Genomic DNA, 25,090 nt, shown 5'->3' on the forward strand with positions numbered 1-25,090 from the left:
TGCTCTTGGATTAGAAGAATAAACATTGTTAAAATGTCTATACTGTCTAGAACAATCCATACTTTTAATGCCATTCCAATCAAAATTCCACCAGTATTTTTCAAAGAACTGGAGCAAATAATCCAAAAATCTGTATGGCATCAGAAGAGGCCCCGAATCGCTAAGGAAATGTTGAAAAACAAAAATAAAACTGGGGGCATCACGTTACCTGATTTCAAGCTTTTCTACAAAACTGTAATCATCAAGACAGCATGCTACTGGCATAAAAACAGACACATAGACCAGTGGAACAGAGTAGAGTGCCCAGATATGGCACCACCTCACTTTAGATCTGGATGTGTCTTTGGGTCTAAAATGAGTTTCTAGAAGAGAGCATACCAGTGGTTTTTTTTTTTTTTTTTCCTAATCCATTCTGTTATCCAATGTCTTTTGATTGGGACATTTAACCCATTTACATTCAGGGTAACTATTGAAAGATATGAAGTTAGTGCCATTGTATCGCCTGTAAGGTGACCGTTAATGTCTATTGTCTCTGTTCCTTTCTGGTCTGTAACTTTTAGCATCTCTCTTTGCTTAGAGGAACCCTTTCAATATTTCCTATAGAGCTGGTTTGACATTTTCAAATTCTTTTAGTTTTTTTTTTGTCCTGGAAGCTTTTTATCTCTCCTTTTATTTTCAGTGACAGCCTAGCTGGATATAGTATTCTTGGCTGCATGTTTTTTCTCATGTAGTGCTCTGAATATATCATGCCAGTCCTTCTTAGCCTGCCAGGTCTGTGTGGATAGGTCTGCTGCCAAATAATATTTCCACCATTGTAGGGTACACATCTCTTGTCCTGAGCTGCTTTCAGGATTTTCCCTTTGTCTCTAAGACTTTAAGTTTTGATCTATTTTTGTTGATTTTGAGGAGGTTCTTTGTGCCTCTTGGATTTTGATGCTTGTTTCCTTCCTCAAATTAGAGAAGTTCTCTTCTGTAATTTGCTCCAATACACCTTCTGCCCCCCTCTCTCTTTCTTTTTCTTCTTCTGGGATCCCAATTATTCTAATATTGTTTTGTCTTATGGTATCACTTATCTTTTGAATTCTCCCCTCATAACCCAGTAGTTGTTTATCTCTTTTTCTCAGCTTCTTTATTCTCCATCATTTGGTCTTCTGTATCACTAATTGTCTCTTCTGCCTCGTTTATCCTAGCAGTAAGAGCCTCCATTTTTATTGTATATCATTAATAGCATTTTCTATTTCAACTTGGTTAGATTTTAGGTCTTTTATTTCTCCAGAAAGGGATTTTATTTCTTCAGAAAGGGATTCTCTAGTATCTTCTCTGCTTTTCTCAATCCAGCTAGCATCTTTATAATCATCATTCTGAACTCTAGTTCTGACATCTTACCAATGTCTATATTGATTAGGTCCCCAGTAGTCAGTACTGCCTCTCGGTTTTTTTTTTTTTTTTTTTTTGAGGTGAGTTTTTCCACCTTGTCATTTTGTCCAGAGAAGAATAGATGCATGAAAGAACAAAATGCTAAAAGGGTAACAAAGACACCAGAAAAATATACACTAACCAAACCAGAAGAGACCCAAAACTGAGGAGAGAAGCAAGTTAAAAAAAAAAAAAAAAGATTAGGCTGGTGAATAGAACAGAACCACACACTTGATTTTGGGTGTATTTTGGTCTGTTAGAAGAAACTGCCTCCCAAAATTTGAAATAAATAAATAAATAAATATATAGAGAGAATAAGGGTAAACATAGTGAAGGGATGGAATATGACAAAGATGAAAATTAACAAAGATTTTAAAAAAGGAATTGATAAGATAAGAAGTTTATTGAAAAAAGAAAAAAAGAGAGAATGTGATCAATCTGGAGACTAGTACAAAGGCATATGCTAGATTTAAGGTATATTTTGGTCTGTTAGAAGAAACTGTATCCCAAAATTTTAAAGAAAGAAAAACTTGTATGTATACAAAAAAAAAAGGTTAAATATAATGAAGGGATAGAATGACTATAGAAATAAAAATTAAATTAGATTTTAAGAGGTATTGATAAGATAAAATAGTTAAAATAGGTTAAGATAGGAAACACTATCTTAATAAGACTATCTTGATAAGATAAAATAGTTATGATAAGATAAAATAGTTAAAATAGGTTAAGATAGTCTTTCCTATCTTAACCTATTTTAACTATTTTATCTCATCAATACTTTCAAAACATTCAAAAAAATAGAAAAAAAAGAAATAATGAAAATTTTAAAAATTAACTTTTAAAGAGTAAAGAATCATGGGAAAAAAGCCATGAATTCTATGCACCATATTCCCCTAGCACTGTGTTTTGCAGTTCTCATTGATCAGTAAACTTTGTCTTGGCTGGATATTCTTGCTGATCTTCTGGCGGAGGGGCCTGTTGCAGTGAATCTCAAATGTGTTTGCCCAAGGTGGCATTGCACCGCCCTTGCCAGGGGCCAGGATAAGTAATCTACTTGGGTTTGCTCTCGGGAACTTTTGTTCCCTGAACACTTTCCATACAGCCTTAGAGGATGAGAATGAAAATGGCAGCCTCCCAGTCTCCAGCCTTGAAAGAGCCAAGAGTTTTTCTCCTCCCATTCAGTGTGCCCTCAGAGAGGAGTCAGTCCCTCCTGTCTCCCTGGTCTCTGGCCACACTCTAGGCTCCCCCAGCCTGTGACTGAGTGTTTCTATCTCTCATGCATGGCCCCATTTGGAGTCTCCAAACCCAGCTGATTTCTGCAGTGCACACCCATGCTGCTCCTTCCAGAGGAGGAAGGAGGGGTTCTCCCCAGATCTGCCACTAGTAGGGTCCCTGCTCGAAGAGCAGTGGCCCAACTATGCCTTGGATCATGGTTTAAGGTAACCCTGGGCTGAAAGCTCACTCTTTGGTTCATCTCTATAGCTGGCTTTCCTGCTCTGACACCTGGGAGCTCTGCCACATTGAGGCATCCCAGGTCTTTCTGTGACCCCACAGGTTCTCAGACCACACTGTCCCAGCAAGGGCTCCTTTCCCCCCCACCCAAGCTTAGCCTCTGGATGAAGTCCCTCAGTGGAGCAGATTTCTAAAAGTTCCGATTTTGTGCTTCACTAGTCTATTGCTTGCCAGGAGCCAGCCTTTGCCCCACGGTCTATCCTCCCATATATCATCTAGGATTCACTTCTCCACATGTCTTACCTTCCAGAAAGTGGTCACTTTTCTATTTCTACAATTGCTGCTGTTCTCTTCAATCTCCTGTTGAGTTTGTAGGTGTTCAGAATGGTTTGATAACTATCTAGATGAATTCTTGGGACCAGATGAAATTTAGGTCTCCTACTCCTCTGCCATCTTGCTCATTGCTCACCATTACCTAATTCTAAAACACTTTCATGAGTCCCCAAACAAGCTCCATAACACAGTAGTCGGTGCTTCATTCCCTTCTTCCCTTAGCATTTGGCAACAACTAAATCTATATTCAGCATCTATGTATTTGCCTATTATGGACATGGACATTTCATATAAATGGAATCATACAATATGTGACCTTTTGTATCTGGCTTTTTTCATTAAGCATAATGTTTTCAAAGTTCATTCATGTTGTAGTATAAATCAGTACTTCATTCTTTTTCTAAATGGCTGAATAATATTGCATTATATAGTTATGCCACATTTGTTTATCCATTCATCAGCTGGATATTTTGGGTTCCTATATTATATCCTTTTTGGATATAATCAGTAAAGCTGTTCTTGAAGATTCATGCATAAGCATTTATGAGGACATATGTTTTCAATTCTTGTGGGCATTCACCTGGAAATTGAAATTGTTGTATAATATGGTAAATCTATATTTAAGCATAAGAGGAACTGCATATTTTCTAAAGTGGCTGCACCATTTTACATTCCATTTACTGTTTTGTCTTTTAAAATTATAGCCTACCTAATAAGTGTGAAGTGGTTTCTCATTATTGTTTTGATTGGCATTTCCCTAATGAGTAATGGACATCTTTTCATGTGCTTGTTGAAAATCAATAAATTTTGGGGAATAAGTTTATTCAGATTCACTGTACATTTTTAAATAGTTTTCTTTTTATTATTGGATTATAAAAATTCTTTATAAGTTCTAGATACAAGGTCCTTATTGTACATATGATTTACAGACATTTTTCCAATTCTGTGGATTTTTTTTTACTCCCTGATTGTGTCCTTTGAAGCACAAACTTAAATTTATTTATTTTTTCCTTTGTTGCTTGTGCTTTGGTGTCCTATCTATGAAGCCATTACCTAGTCTAAAGTCACAAAGATTTACATCAGCTTTCTTCCAAGTTTATGGTTTTAGCTGTTACATTTAGGTATTTGATCCATTTTGAATTAATTTTTGGTATGAAATTTTGGTATTGGTATGAAACAAGGTTCCAACTTTATGCTTTTGTATATGGATATCCAATTATACCAACAAAAACTTTACATTAAATTGTTTTGGCACCCTTTTTGAGAATAGATTCATCTTAAATATGACTCTCAATTTTATTCCATTGATCTATATCAGTACCTAATCCCAATATTAAACTGTCTTGATTTAATGTAGCTTTATAGTAAGGTTTGAATATGGGAAATGTGAATCCTTCAAATTTGTGGGGTTTTTTTAAAGATTGTTTTTGCTTCTAGGTCCCTTACATTTCCTCTTACAGATTTTAGGAGGAACTTGCCAATTTTTCCAAAAAAAAAAAAAAATCCAGATGAAATTTTAATCAGAATTGTGTTGAATCTATAGATCAATTTGGAGAATATTGCCTTAACAATGTTAACTCTTCCAATCCATGAACATGGGATACCTTCCCATTTCTTAAGAACTTCTTTAATTTTTTTCAATGAAATTTTTTAGTTTTTAGTGTAATAGTGTTTCACGTCTTTTATTAAATTAGTTTCCAAGTATCTTATTGTTTTCAAAGTTATTGTTAATGGATATTTTAAATTTTTATTTTCAAATTGCTCATTGCAAGTATATAGAGATACAGTGGTGTGTGGGGTTTTTTTTTTTTTTGTAAAATTAATCTTGTATCTTTCAAACTAGATAAACTTGTTTAATAGCTCTAATAAGTTTCTGGGGGGTGATCCCTGAGATTTTTCTAAATACAAAATCAGTTCATTTGGACATGGAGACACATTTGCTGCTGTTCCTCCTCCTCCTCCTCCTCTTATTCCTTGTCCTCCTTCTCCTCCTCCTCCTCCTTCTTATTCTCAAACTAGAAGCCTTTATTTCTTTTCCTTGACTAATTTTCCTGGCTAGAACTTCAAGTACAATATTAAAAAGATATGGTGACAGTAGACATCCTTACCTTATTCCTGATTTTAGGGGAAGCTCTCAGTCATTCACCAGTAAGTGAGTTACCTGTGGGTTTGCCCATTAACAGATTGAGAAAATTTTCTTTTTTGGAGTGTTTTTCTCATAAAGGGTGTTGGGTTTTGTCAAATTTTTTTCTGCGTCCATTGAGATGATCCTATAGCTTCCCTTTATTCTGATAATATGATATATTACATTGATTGGTTAACTCAATCTTCTTTTCATCTCAATTGGTTATAGTGTATTATCTTTTTTTTTTTTTAATACATTGCTGTCCAAGTTGTTCATCTTTTGTTAAGGATTTTTGTGTTTATATCTATAAGTGACATTGGCTTGCAGTTTTCTTTTCATGCAAAATCTTTGCTTTTTCTATCAGGATAATACTGGCCTCACAGAATGAGTTCTTTTTCTCAGTGTTCCCTATTTCTATTTTTGGGAAGGGTTTGTGAAGAATTGGTATTAATTCTTTAAAACATTTTATAGAATTTACCAGTGAAGCCATCTGATCCTAGGCTTTGTGTGTGTTTGTGTGTGTGCATGTGATAACATTTTAATTACTAATTCAATCTCTTGTTACAGGTCAATTCATATTTTTAACTTTTTACTGAGTCAGTTTCTGTAGTTTGTATATTCCTAGGAATCTGTTCAAGTAGAGCTTCTAATTTGTTGGTATATAAGGTTTCATAGTATTCCTTCAGAATTCTTTTGTATCTATAAGGTCAGTAGTGATGCTTCCCTCTTCCATTCCTAATATTAGTAATTTGAATGTTCTCTCTTTTTTAGCATAGTAAGTCTAGCTAAAAGTTTGTCAATTTTGTTGACATTTTCAAAGAACCTTTTGATTTCATTGATTCTATTCCCTTTTATTCTCTATTCCTTCCTTTTGCTAGCTTTGGGTTTACTTTGCTCTTCTCTTACTATTTCTTTCAGATGTGAAGTTATTGATTTGATATCTTTTTTTTTGATGTGTGTGTTTATTGCTATAAATTTACTCTGAGCCCTACTTTCTCTGCATTCCATAAGATTTGGTGTGGCGTGTTTTATTTTTATTGGTATTTAAGTATTTTCTAATGTCCTTTAATATTTTTCTTTGACCTTTCAATTGTGTAAGTGTGAATTAATATCCACATATTTGTGAATTCTAATTTTCATTATGTTATTGATTTCTAGCTTCACTCTACCATAGCCAGAGAATGTATTTCATGTGATTTCAATCTATTAAACTTTGTTAAGACTTATTTTGTATTCTAATGTACAGTCTATACTGAAGAATGTTTCACATGCACTTGAGAAGAATATGAATCCTGCTGTTGTTGGGTGGAGTGTTCTATAGATGTCTGTGAGTTCTACTTAGTCTATATCATTGTCCAAGTCTTCTGTTTCCTTACTGATCTTCTGTACAGTGCTTTTATTCGGTATTGAAAGTGGGACAGTGAAGTGTAGATTATAACCTGTCTGGTGCAGATCTCTTTGAATGATTATTCTTGGATTTTATTGAGCTTTTTGGATGTATAAACTAATATTTTTCATTAATTGTGGAAAGTTTTATTTCTTCAAATATTCTTTTTGTCTTTTTCTCTCTTCTCCTTTAAAGATTCATATTATATATATGATGAGATGTTTGGTAGCATTTCACAGATCTCTGATTATTCTTCTTCAATCTTTTTCCTTTCCATTCATCAAACTGGATAATCTCAATGAGTTATCTTCAAGTTTGTTTATTACTTCTGCCTACAGAAATCTGCTATTGAGAGCTTCCAATAAATTTTTAATTTTAGTTATTATACTTTTCAACTACAGCATTTTTAGTTGGTTCTTTTCTGTACTTCTACCTATTGATAGTCTCTGTTTAATGATTTAAAGACTTTTATGTCCAATGTTCAGGCTTCCCCATGGACAGTTTTTAATTAATTGATATTTTTTCTTGTGCATGACACATGCTTTCCTGTTTCTTTGCCAGTCCTATAGTTCTTTTTTTGAAACTAGACATTTTAAATAATATAATGTGGAAACTGATAATCAGATTCTCTCTCCTTCTCAGGTTTGTTTTTTTGACTGTTTGTGGTCATTTATTTGCTTAATAACTTTTCTGAACCAATTCTGTAAAGTCCGCATTCTTTGTGTGGCCAGTGACACCTCTGATTGGTTAGCATATTGGTCAACTAATGATTAGAAAAATATACCCTTTACTTCCTGAAACCAGTATTTCTATCTGTATTTGCTAAGAAGTTCCGCATGTGTTTAGGCATGACTTCAACATTCAGCCAGGCAATTTGCAACTCTGTCTTGGTTTTCACTTCTTGCTTATGCAGAACCATAAGCTAAACCCAAAGTGAGTGCTTTGGGCCTTCTCTTGTCTTTTCTGAGGCATGTGCACAACCCTGGGGGTACAAGTAGCCTTATCTGAGCATGTGGCTTTCTAGATTCCCAGCAACATGTTGCAGCCTTCAATGCTCCGTACGGACATCTCATGCCCCAGCTTTTCCTATTAATCATTTTGTTTGCTCTAACTGTTATCTTTTATTGTAGGTAGCTACAATATTCAATTGCTTCTGATTATTTTCAACAAATGTACATGGGAAAAAGATTGTTTGTATGGGGTGAGCTCTAAATAAGGTCAACTAAAGGGAATCTTGCAAGTGGGGTATTGCAGGAAAATACAACACAGGTTAGCTAATGTTAATTCTCTGGGGAAGAGCTCCACCAGCTCCATTCTGCCTCCAAGCTGCCGGGTTGATGTTTTCACCATGATTTCTGACTATAAATGTTCAAGGTTTCTGTAGAGCTTGAGGGGAGAATTAGGATAGGAGAACTGGAAACACCACAGAGCTCACTATTCTTACAGAAATTTAGCTCTTTTCCTTGAATAAGTCCTCCCCAGGTGGCTGAAGCTTTGGTTAATTTGCAGAGTTCAGAAAAAGTTGATTCTGATGATTTCTGCCATTGTTCTCATTGCTTTTATGAAGGAGAGAATTTTTGAAGGGCTTTACTCCACCATTTTTTGTTGGTCTCTCAGCTCCTTTGATTCTAATGGAAACAACATCAAATCTAGTCTTTCCTAAGAAAAGTCCCTTTTCCTCTTTTTAGTTAATTATGGAACTCCTTTAAGAAGTCTCCTTCTTGGGATACCTGGGTGGCTCGGTCAGTTAAGCTGCTACCTTCAGCTCACATTATGGTCCTAGGGTCCTGAGATCAAGTCCTGCATCGGGCTCCTTGTCCAGCAGGGAGCCTAATTCTCTTTCTGCCTCTGCCTGCCACTCTGCCTGCTTATGCTCTCTCACTCTCTGACAAATAAATAAATAAAATCTTTAAAAAAATTAAAAAAAAAAAAAGGAAGTCTCCTTCTTTTAAATCTCTTAACAGTATCTTAAAAAGCTTCTCCTTCCTTCACTGTTTCTTTTATTTTCTAAGTCATTTGAAGCCAGAGACACAAAACCACACCATACACTTTTGCTTTCTTCTGTTATTTTTCTCCATAATACCCATTCACCTCTGGCCCCAATTTTGCAGCTGTCTATCCTCAGCCCCTGCCTTGTGTGTGCTGTTAGCTGGAGTTCACCATGCTCAGGCAGGAAATAGTTCCAGATTGTGTATCTCTAAAATCCCGCAGGTCTCCAGCTGCTCCTGCAGTTTTTACTTATTTCATTCTCTGTCTTCCGTGTTCATCTTAGCTGTTTCTCAAGGGCAAAGGCTTTCCACACTGGAGTCTGCATAGCTTGAGATGTGGGGTTTGTGGGAATAGGGGAGGTTGGGAAAAGCCACCAGGGTGTATCTCCAAGCCCCAGTTACTCTGATAAGATCCGCTCAGCTCTTAAATCTGTTTTATTTGCTTAAATCTCCCTGTAAGACTTCCTTTAAACAAAGGGTTCCCGATATGAAGGAGAGTTTGAAAATTAGTTCTCTAAGGAAAACAATCACATTGTTGCCACAGATCCAACTGATAGAATATAGAGCCTAAAAATATTAAAGGAAAACTTATCATTAAACAATCTCTATTGCATAGGGCAAACTTAAAACTGCCGGATTCTCTAGAATTCCATAATGAAAGGTAAGCCTTTTATTACATAGATGAGAAAACTAAAGCCCAGAGAAGGGCAGTGACTTATCCCAAGGTGAAATAATGGTGCAGCTGGAACCAGGAGCCAAAGTCATAGTGGGTTGGTAGGGGTGGATCTTTCACAGTGTTCTCTGTGCATAGCAGGTTTCTTAGCCTTCGTGTAGTTCTTCTCATGTGAATGCATGATTCTCCTTCTCTCAGTCTCAGGCCTCTCTCTCTTTACCTCACAGTAGGCATGCTATCCACTTCCTGTGCCTCCTGTAGGCTTAGAAGATGGTTACAAAGCCTCTTGGAAAAAGTTGTTTCCTTTTTTTTTTTTTTTTTTTGAAGATTTTTGTTTATTTATTTCAGAGACAGAGAGAGTGAGCAAGCACAAGTGGGGGGAGGGGCACAGAGAAGGACAGAAGCAGATTCTCCACTAAGCAGGGAGCCCCTGGTCATGCGGTTCCATCCCAGGATCCCAGGATCCTGAGATCATGACCTGAGCTGAAGGCAGATGCTTAACCAGCTGAGCCACCCAGACTCCCATAAGTACTGTTTTCATCAAGAGCATCTATTCTGACTGTTTCAATGTCTTTTAGTTCAGATCCCTAAGGCCAAATACTTATTTATATCAGACCAGCAGATGGATTAGCTATCTTCCTATGCCCCTAGTCATTATCCACCTCTGGTCCACCTGTAGGCCAAGGGGATTGGGTGACCTGGTACAATCATGACCATCAAGACCTGCCTCTGCTCAGGGTCTTGAAGAAATTCAAAGAGTGGCAAGTAAGCCAGATATTGATAATAAAGCATGTCTACTCTGGTAATCATCTTTAGTGTGGTTTTAGAGACCAATAAATATAGGATCCAGAGTTCTATAAGTCTATGAATGAACAAGTGGTACAACTGATCTGTTGATGAATATTGTATTGTATTAGTTAAGGTTCTCCAGAGAAACAGAATTGACATACACACACACATACATACACAGGAGGAGATTTATCATAAGAAATTGGATCACACAGGTATGGAGAATGGCATGTCAAAACCTGCAGTGTGGGCCCATATGCTTGGGACCCAGGAGAATTGATGGTGAATTTCTAGTTCATGGGCCAAGAGCCTGGAAACCCAAAGGAGCCAATGGTGCAGATGAACTCTGAAACCACTCTCCTGGAGAATTCCCTCTTACATGTGAAAGCTGGTCTTTTTGTTTTACTCAGGCCTTCAACAGATTGCATGAGGTCCCTCCACATTATGGAGAACAATTTTCTTACTCAGAGTTCACTAACTTAAATGTTCATCTTACCCAACATACCTTCCAAGTTGGCATATAAAACTGACCATCACATGTACTTTTGGGGATCACACCCAAAACAACTCAAGTTGCACAGAGGAACATGATTCAATAGTCTTCCTTGGGACTCATCCTAATTTACTTCTTCATTAGCCACAATCATTCTTGCTTTTCCTTGACTATGTTTTATGAACTTTCCCATGTCTAGTGTTTTTGTGGAGAGCAATAGGAACTGACATGAAGAGGATGGGGCTTAAGCAGAGGGAAGTGGTTGTGCCATCTTGCTAGAATCTCCTTGATGGAAGGCTCCTTGGGGTTTCTGTTAGCTAAGCAGTGTCCTATTTTGACCAGTGGATAAGTGATTGCTTCAGAATGATTAAGTACATGCTGTCGTGTTGGAAATTCCTTGATTGCTTCCTTTTACATCAAGAAATAAAATGATAAGCAGACTTCCAGCTGCTGTGACTACATGAGGAGATTCCTTACCAGAGAATGCCTCTTTTTACTCTCTCTCATCTTTCTCTTGAAAAGCCAGACAATCTGTTTATCATCTCTGATATATCAGCCATATAAACAATGCCACAAGACCTAATTTATAGAAATGTGCTAGAGGCAAAGTGATTCATGATCAACAAATCTTTTGAAGTGTGTGGGTCTATTATATAAGTCCAAAGCATCAATATGGCCTTGCAAAGAGATTATGAATTATCTAGTTGGGGTCTTCATTGCCCAGAGGAAGAACAAATCCTATCTGAGAAAGTCCCTCTGTCTATACATCAACCATAAAGGTAAGCATTCATTTTTTTTTTAAGATTTTATTTATTTGAGAGAGAGAGAGAGAGAGATCACAAGTAGGCAGAGAGGCAAGCAGAGAGAGAAAGGGGAGGAAGCAGGCTCCCCGCGGAGCAGAGAGCCTGATGCAGGGCGCGATCCCAGGACCCTGGGATCATGACCTGAGCCGAAGGTAGAGGCTTCAACCTACTGAGCCACCCAGGCGCCCCAAAGGTAAGCATTCTAACATTATGTTGTAAATGCCACATACTGTAAGCCTAGAAAGGACACACCCATCTTGATATCATAACCACAGGTATCAAACCAGTAATGAGGGATATTGTCCCTCCCATTTCTATAGGTCCCATGAGGATCTCTTTCTTTTTAGAGCTATAAATAATTTATTAAATGTAAATATATAAATAACTTAGTTGTCCCTGTTCTTTAAAAATGTCACGATTTTCAAGATACCACCTGCATCTTAGGACTCCGAGACAGAGCAACCTGCTTTTTTTCCCATCTCACGATGCTGAAGGGCATCAGTATATTTTAAATTATATTGAGGAAAATATAGCATTTTTGATGCATTCCATATAATAACTAGTGGAACAGTGCCACTATTTTCAAACAGTGTTGGGTAGTGCAGAGGAGAAAAGTGAAAAACTAAAGTCTGCTAAGACAGTTATTCTGTTTGTCCAATAGAGCAGTGTGGGTTCAATTTAAGCAGGTGAATGTGATAAAACCACAAACACCACAGTCCAATAGAGACACAAACAGGTGGCCAACTGTGTATAATATCATTTTCCACCTTGGCTTTTGACAGTCTTTTTAAGTTCGACCCTAACTTTGGCATTTCTAATATTGCTTCCAAAATTGCTTTTATGCCATGTTCATGTATTGGATGAGGAGGAAGCATTTTTGAAAATAAATTACAAGTAGGTTAAAAAAAAAATACCTACCTTGAAGAACTTAGAATCACATTAAGACCAGTAGAACTCCCCCGTCCTTTTTTTTTTTTTTTTAATTCCTTCAGGCTATTCAATTCTGTAACGTTAGCCAAGTTATGTTTTAGAAGTGTGAGCCTGTTGCCCTCTTTCCACTGTGGATAGACAAGGCTTCAGGGCACCAAGAATATGGCTAGTAGACATTCTTCCTCAACCCCCTGTCTCATGATAGCTCTTTAATGTAAAGCAATAAGTTTTGGGTTTAGTTCAGTAATTTGTGGTGCTTGTACAGCGAGACCTGAGGTAGATGCACACTGAGGGAAAGAGGTCTTGCTCCTCACCCATAAGGAATTCCCTTATGGGTGTCAGAGAAGGCCCACCTATGAATATTTGCCATGTGGCTTGCTATGTGTAGGGATGCCTGGATGGTTCAGTCTGATAAGCATCTGCCTTTGGTTCAGGTCATGATGCCAGGGTCCTGAGTTCAAGTCCCATGAGGGGCTCCCTGCCCAGCCGGGAGTATGTGTTTCTCCCTCTGCCCCTTCCCCTGCTTGTGCTCTCTCTCACACTTGCTCTTGCTCTCAAATAAATAAATAAATAAAGTATTTTTAAAGATGACAGATGTAAGCAGAGAAGGCACCTAAGAACAACATAGATTAAAATTATAAAGGACCTAGTGAATCAGTCAATTCTGAGTTTGTGTGTTTCACAACTCAGGCTATTAGTGATCATGATACCAATTTAATAGGTTGTAACCAACATTTTTTTTTTTAAGTAAAGAAAAAATAAAGTAGCTGTGGACCTGGAAGTACTTCCTTTAGGAAGCCCCCCTTGCCTCACCAACCCCCCCCACTCCCCCACCTCCGCACCCCCACCCCACCCCACCCCCACCGCCAAGCTGAAGAATAGCCGCATGGGGCCAGAGGTCTGCTCTCTGGCTCCAGCTAAGAGACAGCTGAAAGCTGCTCCTGCCAGCACCCCAGAGGGCTTCGTCCGGGGCACAGAGAGTGCTGGAATTACAAGACATTTTAGGAGCTTCCTGGGAGCCTGGGAACAAATACCCCCCAGAGAGGTGCACCTGGCACTTTTTAGAAAGCCTGAGCCGCCTCTGCATGGGCTCCCAGATGCTCCTGCTGAGCTGTCAACATGGGCTCAGCATGGATCAGCCCCAAAGAGACACAGAGTGCCAGCCACAACACCTTCCAGCACCTGCTCCAGCCGCCAGCCCGGGCTCTCAGCTCACAAACCACAGCCGCTGCTCCATGGGGCGCAGGGACACTGCAGGGAGCTTGACAGGTGTGTGGGAGGCCCTCCGGGTTAACCCCATGAGAGAGGCCACCGTGTTCTGTTTGACCCAGAAGTTCTGGCATCCCCTTCCTTCGGAGCAAGCGGATGGCTCAGGACCCCTGCCCTGCCCTAGACATCTCCCTGAGAAGCACCTCCCACTCCTCCATCCACCCCTCGGAAATGATTACTAGATACTCAAATAGACTGCTTAATCCTGGGAAAAGAAATAAATAAAAAATAAATTAGAAAATTTTTGCCTCCCGTATCACCTTCCTGGGATCCATCCATCTTCCACCAGCAATCTGAGGTGCAAATGTGATGCTCACTTTCCTGATGAATGCCCTCGGGGGTCTCCCCAGCCTGCATGATCACATCTGCAGTCTCCTTGCAGCTCCTCTCCTTCTCTTATTTCTCAGCCTCAGGACCTGTTACTGGCCTCCTTTGTCCTGATTCTCTTGCCCAACCTGCACCAGACATATTTGCTATTCCTCCCTCCAGGAATGTTCCCTTGCTCTTAGGGATATCCTAACTACCTTACAAGACCCAGTTCAGGAGTCTGCCTTTGTGAAGCCTTTCTTTCCCTTCTCTTTTATTTTTTTTTAATTTTCTTTTATTTATTTATTCTTATTATGTTACTTTAGTCCCCTTACAGTACATCATTAGTTTTTGATGTAGAGTTCCATGGTTCATTATCTGCATATAATACCCAGTGCTCATTGCAATAAATGCCCTCCTTAATACCCATCACGATACTACCCCATCCCCCACCCCTCCCTTCTGAATCCCTCAGATTATTTCTCAGAGTCCATAGTCTCTCATGGTTCATCTCCCTCTCTGATTTCTTCCTCTTCAGATTTCCCTCAATTCCCTTATGGTCCTCTGTGCTATTGGTTATGTTCCACATATGAGTAAAACCATATGATAATTATCTTTCTCTGCTTGCCTTATTTCACTTAGTATAATCCCTTCCTGTTCCATCCATGCTGATGCAAATAGTGGGCATTTATCCTTTCTGAGGGCTGAATAACATTACATTGTATATAGAAATCACATCTTCTTTCTCCATTCACCTGTTGAAGGATATCTAGGCTCCTTCCATATCTTGCCTCTTGTGGACATTGCTGCTATGAACATTGGGGCTCATGTGCCCCTTCTTTTCACTACATCTGTATCTTTGGGGTAAATACCCAGTAGTGAAGCCTTTCTTGACCTTCCAAGCAAAGTGATCTCTACCTCCTCTGCGCCCCCAGGTTAGCTTACTTGTACCTCTCCATTGCAGTAGAAGTAAGTGTAGTGTCTGGAAATTATTTATGTATCCACCCCCACATGTGCCAGTCCTTTGAGCACCTTGAGAGTGAAAGAAATATTTTATTCATTTTTATCTGTCTGTCCTATAGAAAGTACTAAAAAAGAAACTTGTGAGGAGAAACAAATGAATTACTCTCTTTGCTTTGTCAGAATAATTAATCTAGTGTCATGTAACTATTTATGTACAAAATTCACTGCACTTTAAGTATCTTGAGAGCAGAGACCATACATTAAATATGCAGTTGACCCTTGAACAACGTGGGTTTGAATTGCATCCATCAACTTATACTCAGATGTTTTCTGATAAATATAGTGCAATACAGTAAATGTGTTTTCTCTTATGATTTTCTTAATAACACTGTCTTTTCTCCAGCTTACTTTATTGTAAGAATACATCATTCAGTATATGTAACATACAAAATACATGTTAATAAACTGTTATGGTATCACTAAAGCTCCTAGTTAATAGTAGGCTATGGGGGAGTCAAAAGTTATCCTGGGATTTTTAACTGTGTTGGTGAGGCATCAGTACTCCTAACTCCTGCATTATTCAGGGTCAACAATATTTATCTGCCTAGCAAATCAGATAAATGAATAAGCAAATAAATGAGCTAATTTATAAATTTACCAAGTTTACATTTGTAACAGCCATTAAATTTTCCTAATGAGAAGTCAGACATCATAAATATTGCATTACTTGTTAGAGGTGTATCAAGAATGTCATGTGGTAGATATCAAGTAAGATGATCCTGCTAAAATAATAATAACCCTTTTTTTCCCCTCCCATAGAATATTAACAAACGACAACCTGAAAGAAATATGGTACTAGATACACAGGAAGTAACTAGCAAATGAGTTAAAGTAGACTTCAGGGTGCACGTCCTCTTGCAAAATGACTTCTATTTGGTCATGCCATCGTTCACAGGCTTTAGGGAGAGATCTGAGTCCTGGGATGGCAGCCCATCTTGCTGCTCAAGGCAATTGATGAAGGAAACATCTAAACACTAGATGCCCCTGATTTGAGGGAAGCTTCTAGAGCACCACTTGCTTTTTGGTAAGAAACTTCCTTCTTTCCTTCTGCTCACCAAGACTCAGACCCAGAACATTAGAAGGTGCCTCTAAAACTCCAAGGCTCCTACTTTCCTATGGTTCCTACCCAATGAGTGTGTCTTCTCTCACAATAAGATGTCAACCAGCCAACAGTCTAAATTTTCTCTTTCCAGTTCATCTTCATCAGTGTCCTTTTTCCAGGAGTATTCACTAACCCCGTGATGCCCAAGTCATTTGCAATTTATCACATCCTCCTGCCTCCACTCCAGATACCACCCAGCCTAGAGTCCATCACTACAATCAGTCCCTTGCATGTACTCTCAACTACCTACACAAGGGGACAGTAAACTAAGGTCCTCAGGCCAAATCAGCTCTCTGTTTTATAAAAATACTGTTTAACTGGAACACAACCAGGGGTACCTAAGTGGCTTAGTCAGTTAAATATCTGTCTACCTTTGGCTCAGGCCATGATCCTAGAGTCCTGGGATCAAGCCCTGCACTGGGCAACTTGCTTGGCAGGGAGCCCGTTTCTCCCTCTCCCTCTGCCTGGCACTCCCCCTGCTTGTGCTCTTTCCCTCTATGTCAAATAATAAATAAAATATTTTAAAAAACAATAATAACTGGAACACAACCACATCCATTAGTTTATGGCCCATAAAGCCAGCTTAAAATATTTACTGTCCAACCCTTTACAAGAAAGTTTTTCTAATCCATGCCCAATACTGTCTGTCCTATTTACTTGGAATGAAACAAGTTCTACATCTGCCATATCCCATCTAAAAGCAGCAGGATGGGCTGAGCAAAAACCCTGCCCTAAGATGGACATGCTCACTGTAAATTGAAGGCCATATTTTTTCAAGTAATTCTTCAACACTGCTCAAAAATTTCACCTTAATTCTCTCCCTAATCAATGAATGATTCTTCTCTCTGAGAGGACTATTGCACATCTGTTTTCTAAAAATGTCAATCATCCCTTTTCTCTTCACACTCTTAGGTGATGACTTTCCTTCTCATTTCACTTAAAAAAAAAAAAAAAACTGTTAGAAAAAAAAATACCCTGGCTACCTTCCATCAAATCTACCAACCTATTGACATCTTTGTCCGTTTTCTCTGTGTGCCTTCTCACAATGCTTAACCCCCTACCTGAGGTCAACCACTTGATGTTTGTTTCAATCTTAGCTACTCAAGGACTTTGATCCTTTAATCATTTCCTGTCCTTCATGTTTCTCATCAGTTACTTTTTCTCTCTTAGATCAGGACTGTCAACACACATACTACAATTCCCATAAAAATAAAAATGATTTTCCAAGAACCCCCATTCCCTTCAGCCTAAGCCATACTTACCTGTTGCCTTATAGCCATACACTTAGAGACCGTTGTCTCTACGGACTCTCTCCACATTTTTATCTTGAACTTTCCTTTCAACCCACCTCACCCAGCCTTTACCCCTGCCTCCAGACTGAAAACACAATTGTTAAGGCCACAGGGTCCTTGTACTCATTGTACTCAATCTCTTGGGAGACTATGACAGAGGGATCATTTTTTTCCTCCTGAAACACTTTCTTCATTTGGTTTTTGGAGCACCATATCCTTCCTGTGTTTTACCATCCTCCCCATGCCTCCGCAGCCTCTATTGTTGGCTTTACCTCTCTTTAACTGCTGAAATGTAAAGGTCTTAGAGCCCAGTGTACAGTCCTTAGATCTCTTCTTTATCTACGCTCATCTCCTAGAGGGCCTTGCCCAATCCCATGGATTTAAATACTGTTCAGTCCCAATTCTTACCAAATTTATTTCTCCAGCCCTGACTACTTCTCTAAACTCTACATTGACTCCTCTATAGGCACCTCAGTCTTAACATGGCCATAATGAAGACACTCCCAAAATATGCTCCTTCTCATGTTCCCAGTTTCCAAAACTTAAAACTCCATTTTTCCAGTTATAATCCTACAATTATCCTTATCCCCACTGTTCATCCCTCCCTTAATGTCCAGTCCATCAACAAATCTTAGCAGCTCTTCCTCTGAAATGTATCCAAGTCTGACATCCTCTTGCCACTTCTGTCTCTATCTCTTGGTTAGTCTCAGCCATCATCTCCTGTCTGGTCTTCCTTGCTTCTACTCTTGTCCCTGATTTCTCCCTCTCCTCCCCCTCCCTGACATTTGGTTCTCCCCATAGCCATCAGAATGATTTTACTTTAAATATAAATCTGTTATGACATTTCTCTGCTGTCAACTTTCCCATGACTTCCCATCCTGCCAAGAAGAGAATCCAAAGCCCTTCACATAATCCAGAATACCACCCATGATTTGACTTTGGTCAGGCTCTCTGATCTCCTCTTGAAGTTGCCTTCATCAGGATTCCTTTTACATCAGGGTCTTTCCTGTCTCAAGGCTTTTACATTTCTTAGTCCCTTGGGTTGGAATGCCCCTCCTTAGGCCCTTTTCATGTGGCTCACTACCTTATTTTTGTCAACATCGACTCTGTGTTCAGATGTCACTTCCACAGAGAAATCCTCTCTGACCCCCCATCTCTCTTCTCCTGGGTCAACTTTCACCCACCTCTTCTGCTTTGTTTTTCTTCAAGGTGTGTATCACTGTGGCCATGGTGTTACATGTTTATTTTGTATTGTCTAGATTGTCCCCTAGAACATAAACCCTTTTGGTGACTTTGTCTAATCACTACTGCAATCAGGGGTCTAGAATAGGGCCTAACATATAGTAGGCTTATAGTAAGTATTTTTTGAATAAGTAAATAAAAGTGTTTCTACCTGATTTCGTGTCCTTGCAATCATTATAAGGAGGAGAATGACATCTGCAAACTTAAAGTAAAAATCGACAGGGGAGGGAAGAATTCTACTCTGTGAAACACCAAAATGCAGTTGAAAAATGACTTGTTTTTCTATTAAAGTTCCATTAAATCTCTACAGTTTACTCGTATTTTGGCTTCTGCATTGAAGTCCTGATGGTGCAGTAGAAGAGATCCCTTTCTTGATTAGGTTTGTAGATGCCAGAGGACTTTGACCAGGACTGTGTTAGAAAGAAAAACAGGATGGTTAGAGATTAAAGGAACTGACCCATATCACATAAAGCAGAAGGGAGAATGGTGGTCCCTGAGGATAGTTTGGCTACCATAGCGGAGACTTCATTTCATTAATTATCCTAGGTCTTTGTGGTAATCACATTTGACAACAGTCTGTTACTTATGCAAGAACACATATTTTCTCTCAAACATCCATGGAGGGAGAGAAAGGCTTCATAGAACTGTTAACTCCTATCAAGTTCTAATTCATGGAGGTGATGCAGGCAGGCTAGGTTCAAGGACCCTGAAGGAGTCCCACAGGATCAGCCAGGTCCTTGGTTTTGTGCAGGATGGAAATCAAACCCAAGCAGGAGAAAGTGCAAGCAGAGTTTATTGAACAGTGTGAGCGACACACACAGCATAGCAGACAGTGTCTGGGAGACTCGGAAAGGAAAGAAGAATGAGTCTCCCCATTGCTTAGGGTTAGCATTTTATACTAAAAAGGAGTTCAGGATCCATACTTCTTCGGGAATCCAGGGTAGGGTGAATCAAAGGTGAGTGATGGGTGAATAGTAGGAGTTATTGTGTAAATCACCCAGGGTAGGGGTACTGATACCAGTATCTGCCAAGGACTGTTTAAAGCTAACATCCTAGAATGTGTTTGGGATCCAGCTCTTCTTAGATGTTGTCGGGTGTTTGGGGGTCTAGGACAAAATCCAGAGAATAGTTAACTTCCTTGCTTCCCCCTTGGAGTGGTTTATTTAGAAGCAAAATATAGAACATGTGAAAACAGGGCTTAACAGAAAAACAGCAGAGATGGAGACTTTTTAAAATGGAGTCCCTTCGGCTTCCCTCCCTCAGAGGTGGGTCTCCCTTCATCTGAAGTCCTTCAGGTCAGACTTTGCCCTACGTAGATCAGAAGTTCTTAATCTCTTCATCTATTTCTGATAAACACGTAATTACATTTAACCCAAAAAAGTAAGCCCATAGTTTCAATAATTTAAGTCTTTTGATAAATACTCAACAAGCTATAACAAATTAAAAAATGACACATTCAGAAGAGGAAAAAAAAAAACAAAACTAACAGTCTAAAGCAAAACACATGTTAATTATGCACATTCCAGAATCTACTCTCAAAACACAGTTGAAAAACCAGCAGATGCATTTGGTGATCTCATATTCCTATACTCCGGGCTGCCCTTTGCATCATTTTCCTGCATAGATACTTTTCATGATCATGATCCTGGTATACTAACAATGTCACCACATCTACACTCTCGGTGGCACAGAGACAACCAGTATAAGGCTAAAAGGAAATGAATGGCAGTTGTGATTTTATCCCAACAGGAAAGAAGATATGTTTATAATTTCCCCATGGGAAATCAGATCTATTTCTCTGCATAGCTTGACAAGATGATGGTATGTCTTTTCCCTCTCTATTAACGTAATATCAAAATAATGGTACCTCAGAATTAAATAAACAGGAATAGACTTCTAATGCCAATCAAAATGCCTGCCAATCTCACTCCTACTGTCAATTGTGTGGAACTCAGGTTTATTACTAAAAGAATTTATAATTTTCTTTCCTTGTTGTCTAAATCAAAAAGTGATTTAAGAGAAAAGGAAAAAAAAAAAGCCAGGCTACAAAGGTATCATATTTCATTTGAAGAATTATCTTCTTCTTCTTCTTCTTTTTTTTTTTTTTATCTTTTAAAGATTCATTTATTTTTAGAGAGGGAGAGTGTGTGCTTGCATGCAAGAACAGAACTGGGACAGAGGGAGAGGGAGAGAGAAAGTCTCTGGCAGACTCTGTGCTGAGGGCAGAGCACCAGACAGGGCTCAATCCCTCCATCCTGAGAACATGACCCGAGCCAAAATCAAGAATCAGAAGCTTAATTGACTGAGCTACCCAGGGGTCCCTGAAGAATTATCTTCTACTCTTTTCCTCAACTGTTCCCATCTAACCAACCCCCCTGCCCCGCCCTCCACCACCACTTTTAGCTGGAAAGTGACCTATGAAATAGGTGATGTGTTACTTACATTTATCTAAAAATGTGAGCATAAATCTATTTGTGCAAAAATTATTTTTAAATCAAATTTCCAGACTCCGAAACCTCCTGTTTCATTTGCGGTGGTAGCCTCAGATGAATTTTCCTCGGAGATACATTCTGTTGCTTTCTGAGTTGAAAAACATATTCTAGATGACTAATGTTTCAGTGCTATTTTCCCCTTAGCAACATAAAATGGACTTTACAATAGAAGGAGTCTGATTTACTGACAACAGCACTCTCTCAGTGTGGGGGGGTGGGCATTGCCAAGTGCCTCCATATGCTCTGTATTTAAGACACTCCTTCTAGGAGGCTTTTATCAAAACAATGAGTAAAGCAGTGACACTCCTGGGAGAGTTACAGGATAAAGAGAAAAATTGTGAGTTGGTGCCCCAGGCTGGCCTGGGGCTCCTATTAAGACGTCTGTGAATTCTTTAGTCAAATACTTCCTTCATCCTGGAAAGGTGGCCATATTGTCTGTGGTGAGTGTGGAGCTGCAATTTTAAAATGGAGAGGATGGAGGCTTAGCCTACATATGTACATTACGCACTGAACATTTATTCAGTGGGCACAGAAGAAGGAGATTGACAAGACCCTATGTTCCTAGATCCCATACAGAACGGGCACAAAGTGAAGGGAGAGCAATGGGGTTGGTCACACACCTTCAGATATGTGTGTCTGTCTACTTCTATTACCTACCTAGCACCTATTTATCTATTAAAGAGAGTACACACCCCTAAGATTTATTTACTATAGAAATATCTTTGGAGAAGGCACTACCTAAAAAACAAAACAAAACATCTCCACTCAGGGCTTGCACCGAGCCTGTCTCTATGTAATTAGCTAATGATTTTCTTGTTTAAAGTTTGGCCAAACACTTTTTTGCTCTAATGCTGAAAATATTTTTCGAAGAAGAGATAAAGTTTTAGTTATTCTCTGTGTTCAATTTGTTTTCCTTTTTTTACTGTGTTCTTCCATAAGACCCTTTCAGAAAGGATTATAAAAGATAGGAGGGGCTCCAAACTTCGGTCAGTCCATAGTGAATGGTGGGGCATTAGCTCTAGCTAAGGCTTAAGTTAAATAGTAAGACCCTCTGAACTCTCATATGTGACTCTTTTCATATGGGTAGCTCCTTGAAATACAGTTATTCAGGATGATTTGGAAGAGTCACTAGAATCATGCCTTCCTATTGGATTCCATACATCCAGGGAAGCGTGAGCCTACCAACTACAAATAATGGCTAACGTATTATGTTAAATTGCATCTTTTCCTTAAATAATACTATAACTTAGGTAGCTCATATAAATCACTTTTCCTCTTGATCAACTGAATTTGATATGCTGTAAGTGTGTATGTTAATTTATTAATAAAAATTCACTGCTTATGCACACTGGTCTTTTGTAAGCCTCTTAGAACAGGCAGAAGGGAGAGAAATGAAATCAAATTTTTCAGTTATTGTTAGGTTATCCAATCTTACGAAAGAGTGTCAGGGGTGCCTGGGTGGCTCAGTGAGTTAAGCCTCTCCTTTCAGCTCAGGTCATGATCCCAGGGTCCTGGGATCGAGCCCCACATCAGGCTCTCTGCTCAGCAGGGAGCCTGCTTCCCTCTCTCTTTGCCTACTTGTGATCTCTCTCTCTCTGTTAAATAAATAAATAAAATATTAGAAAAAAAAAAAAAAAGAGTGTCAGTGAAATCTATACCAGCACACAAAAGCAACAAATTAAAGGAGCCGCTGTGAAGTTAAAATAAAAATCAGCTGATTAGCTGATTCAAGGATTAGCAACTCCTTGAAATTCTATGTTAGCAAATGCAGATGGTCTTGGCTTTGTTTTCCGGGGAGGGGGGGGCAAATTACTGGGACCACAGCTATTTAAATCTGAGTTACATCCCACCCACGACGAGAAAAATTAAATATAAGTTTATTTAACTCTGGCACATAAACATGTCATGGCAAAACTACTGTGGTTAAAAAGACATTAATTTAGGCTTTATAAGTAAGACGTCTCTGTTAGCATGTTTTTATCAAGGAAAAAATCATCGAAGGGATAAAGCAGTAAACACAAATGTAAAAATAATACAAAGAATGTCAAAAGAGCCCATCTAATCTGTGAGTGGACAATTAATTGACGAAGAAGTCAGTTCTCAGAAAATTGAGAGTTGTTGTCTAGGATCCAGGAATATATAATGTATTTTCTAACACAGAGCAGTGCTCAGGCTAAGATTCCGGTTTTTGTTGTGAATATACATGAATGTATACTGGAGTGCAAATATTTCAGAGAAATAGTTACAAAATGCTTCCTAACTTTTTTTGAAACATTTTGTCATAAAAACATTTCAGTTAAAGTGAATGGTCTGAGGGGCACCTGGATGGCTCAGTGGGTTAAGCCATTGATCAGGTCCTGGGATCGAGTCCCACATCGGGCTATCTGCTCAGCAGGGGGCCTGCTTCCCTCTCTCTCTCTCTCTGCCTGCTTCTCCATCTACATGTGATCTCTCTGTGTCAAATAAATAAATAAAATGTTTAAAAAAAAAAAGTGAATGGTCTGACAGTTCCTAAACAGTTGCTTTTTTGTCATGAGTGCTAATATGTTGCTGTCACTGTTGAGAATTTACTTCTAGAAAGGAGTCCTATAGAAGCATAACAGTCTACTATAATTTGCAATTAATCATTCACCTGGCCACTGGTTTGTGTTCAAGTTAATATGTGCAATCCCCTTAACTAATTTTTTTCTTTAAGATTTTATTTATTTATGGGGGGGAGGGGGTTTGGAGAAGGGGGTGGGATTATGGACATTGGGGAGGGTATGTGCTTTGGTGAGTGCTGTGAAGTGCGTAAACCTGGTGATTCACAGACCTGTACCCCTGGGGATAAAAATATATGTTTATAAAAAAAAAATTTAAAAAAAAGGGTAGTGAAAGCTACCTAATTCTTTGTAAAAATTATTTCTCCATTGTGTTTATGTTAAGGAAATAAACTTCCAATGAAATAGAAACAAACAAAAAAAATATTTTATTTATTTATTTAAGAAAGAGTGTCCACATTGAGCTGGGGGGTGGAGAGGTAGGAGAAGAAGCAGACTCCCCACCGAGCAGAGAGCTGGATATAGGGCTCCATCCCAGGGTCCTGGGATTATGACCTGAGCCAAAGGCAGACATGTAACTGACTGAACTACCCAGGCACCCCCCTTAAATAATTCTCATCATAAAATACACAGTTGAAGTGGTAAAGTAATTATCGATGTAGATATTGAACAATCAGTTCTTGAGATTGAGGGTTGAATGTTGCCCTGTTTTGTAATGTTTACCTATATTCTGTTGGGTATGCCCATTGTGACTGATTTCAAGCTACCAACTAGACATCAACAAATTGCAGCACTGGTTGGGGGGGGAGATGTATAAGTAGCCCCCATCCATGGTATTTCTGCCAAATAGGTACAAAAAGAAGCAAAAATCCTCAAGAGCATAGAGTACAATGCAACAAAATAATTAGAAACTATTATTTCAAGTGTTTATACCTTTTTGTACAATAAAATAATTTAACATAATCTTGTATAATATATTATACAGTTTTTAAGAATGGTTATATTTAAAAATGGGCTTGAAAAATTCCTGAAAATTTAACAATGGATTCCTGTGATTTAGTATGAGCAGTCCTGGTAAGACTTTCCAAAAATAAATTTTTTTCCAAAAATAAATTTCATTTTCAGAGGATGAAAATTTAGAAGGCCTTTAGTCAGCATCTAGATGAGTCCTTGCTATACCTCCCATTTCATTTACCATCCCCTTCACATTTCTTTAGGCATCTTCCAATACACATTTTCATCGGATGGGATGCAATGAGGAAATAAATGTTTCCTGTGAGCCAACACATTACTGTTGATCCCTGACATTTTGTTTTCACAGTCCCTCCTCTTCAGGTAGTTTCTCTATTGTGAAGAGCATGTCCTATTGCCATGCTTTTCTATTTGTCCCATCCCATACTTGCCACAGTCCACAGTGCTGCCCTAACTTCTCACA

The sequence above is a fragment of the Mustela putorius genome, unplaced genomic scaffold, assembly GCF_011764305.1.
Source record: "Mustela putorius furo isolate JIRA1106 unplaced genomic scaffold, ASM1176430v1.1 tig00000151_pilon_pilon_pilon, whole genome shotgun sequence".
In the NCBI taxonomy this organism is placed as follows: Eukaryota; Metazoa; Chordata; class Mammalia; order Carnivora; family Mustelidae; genus Mustela; species Mustela putorius.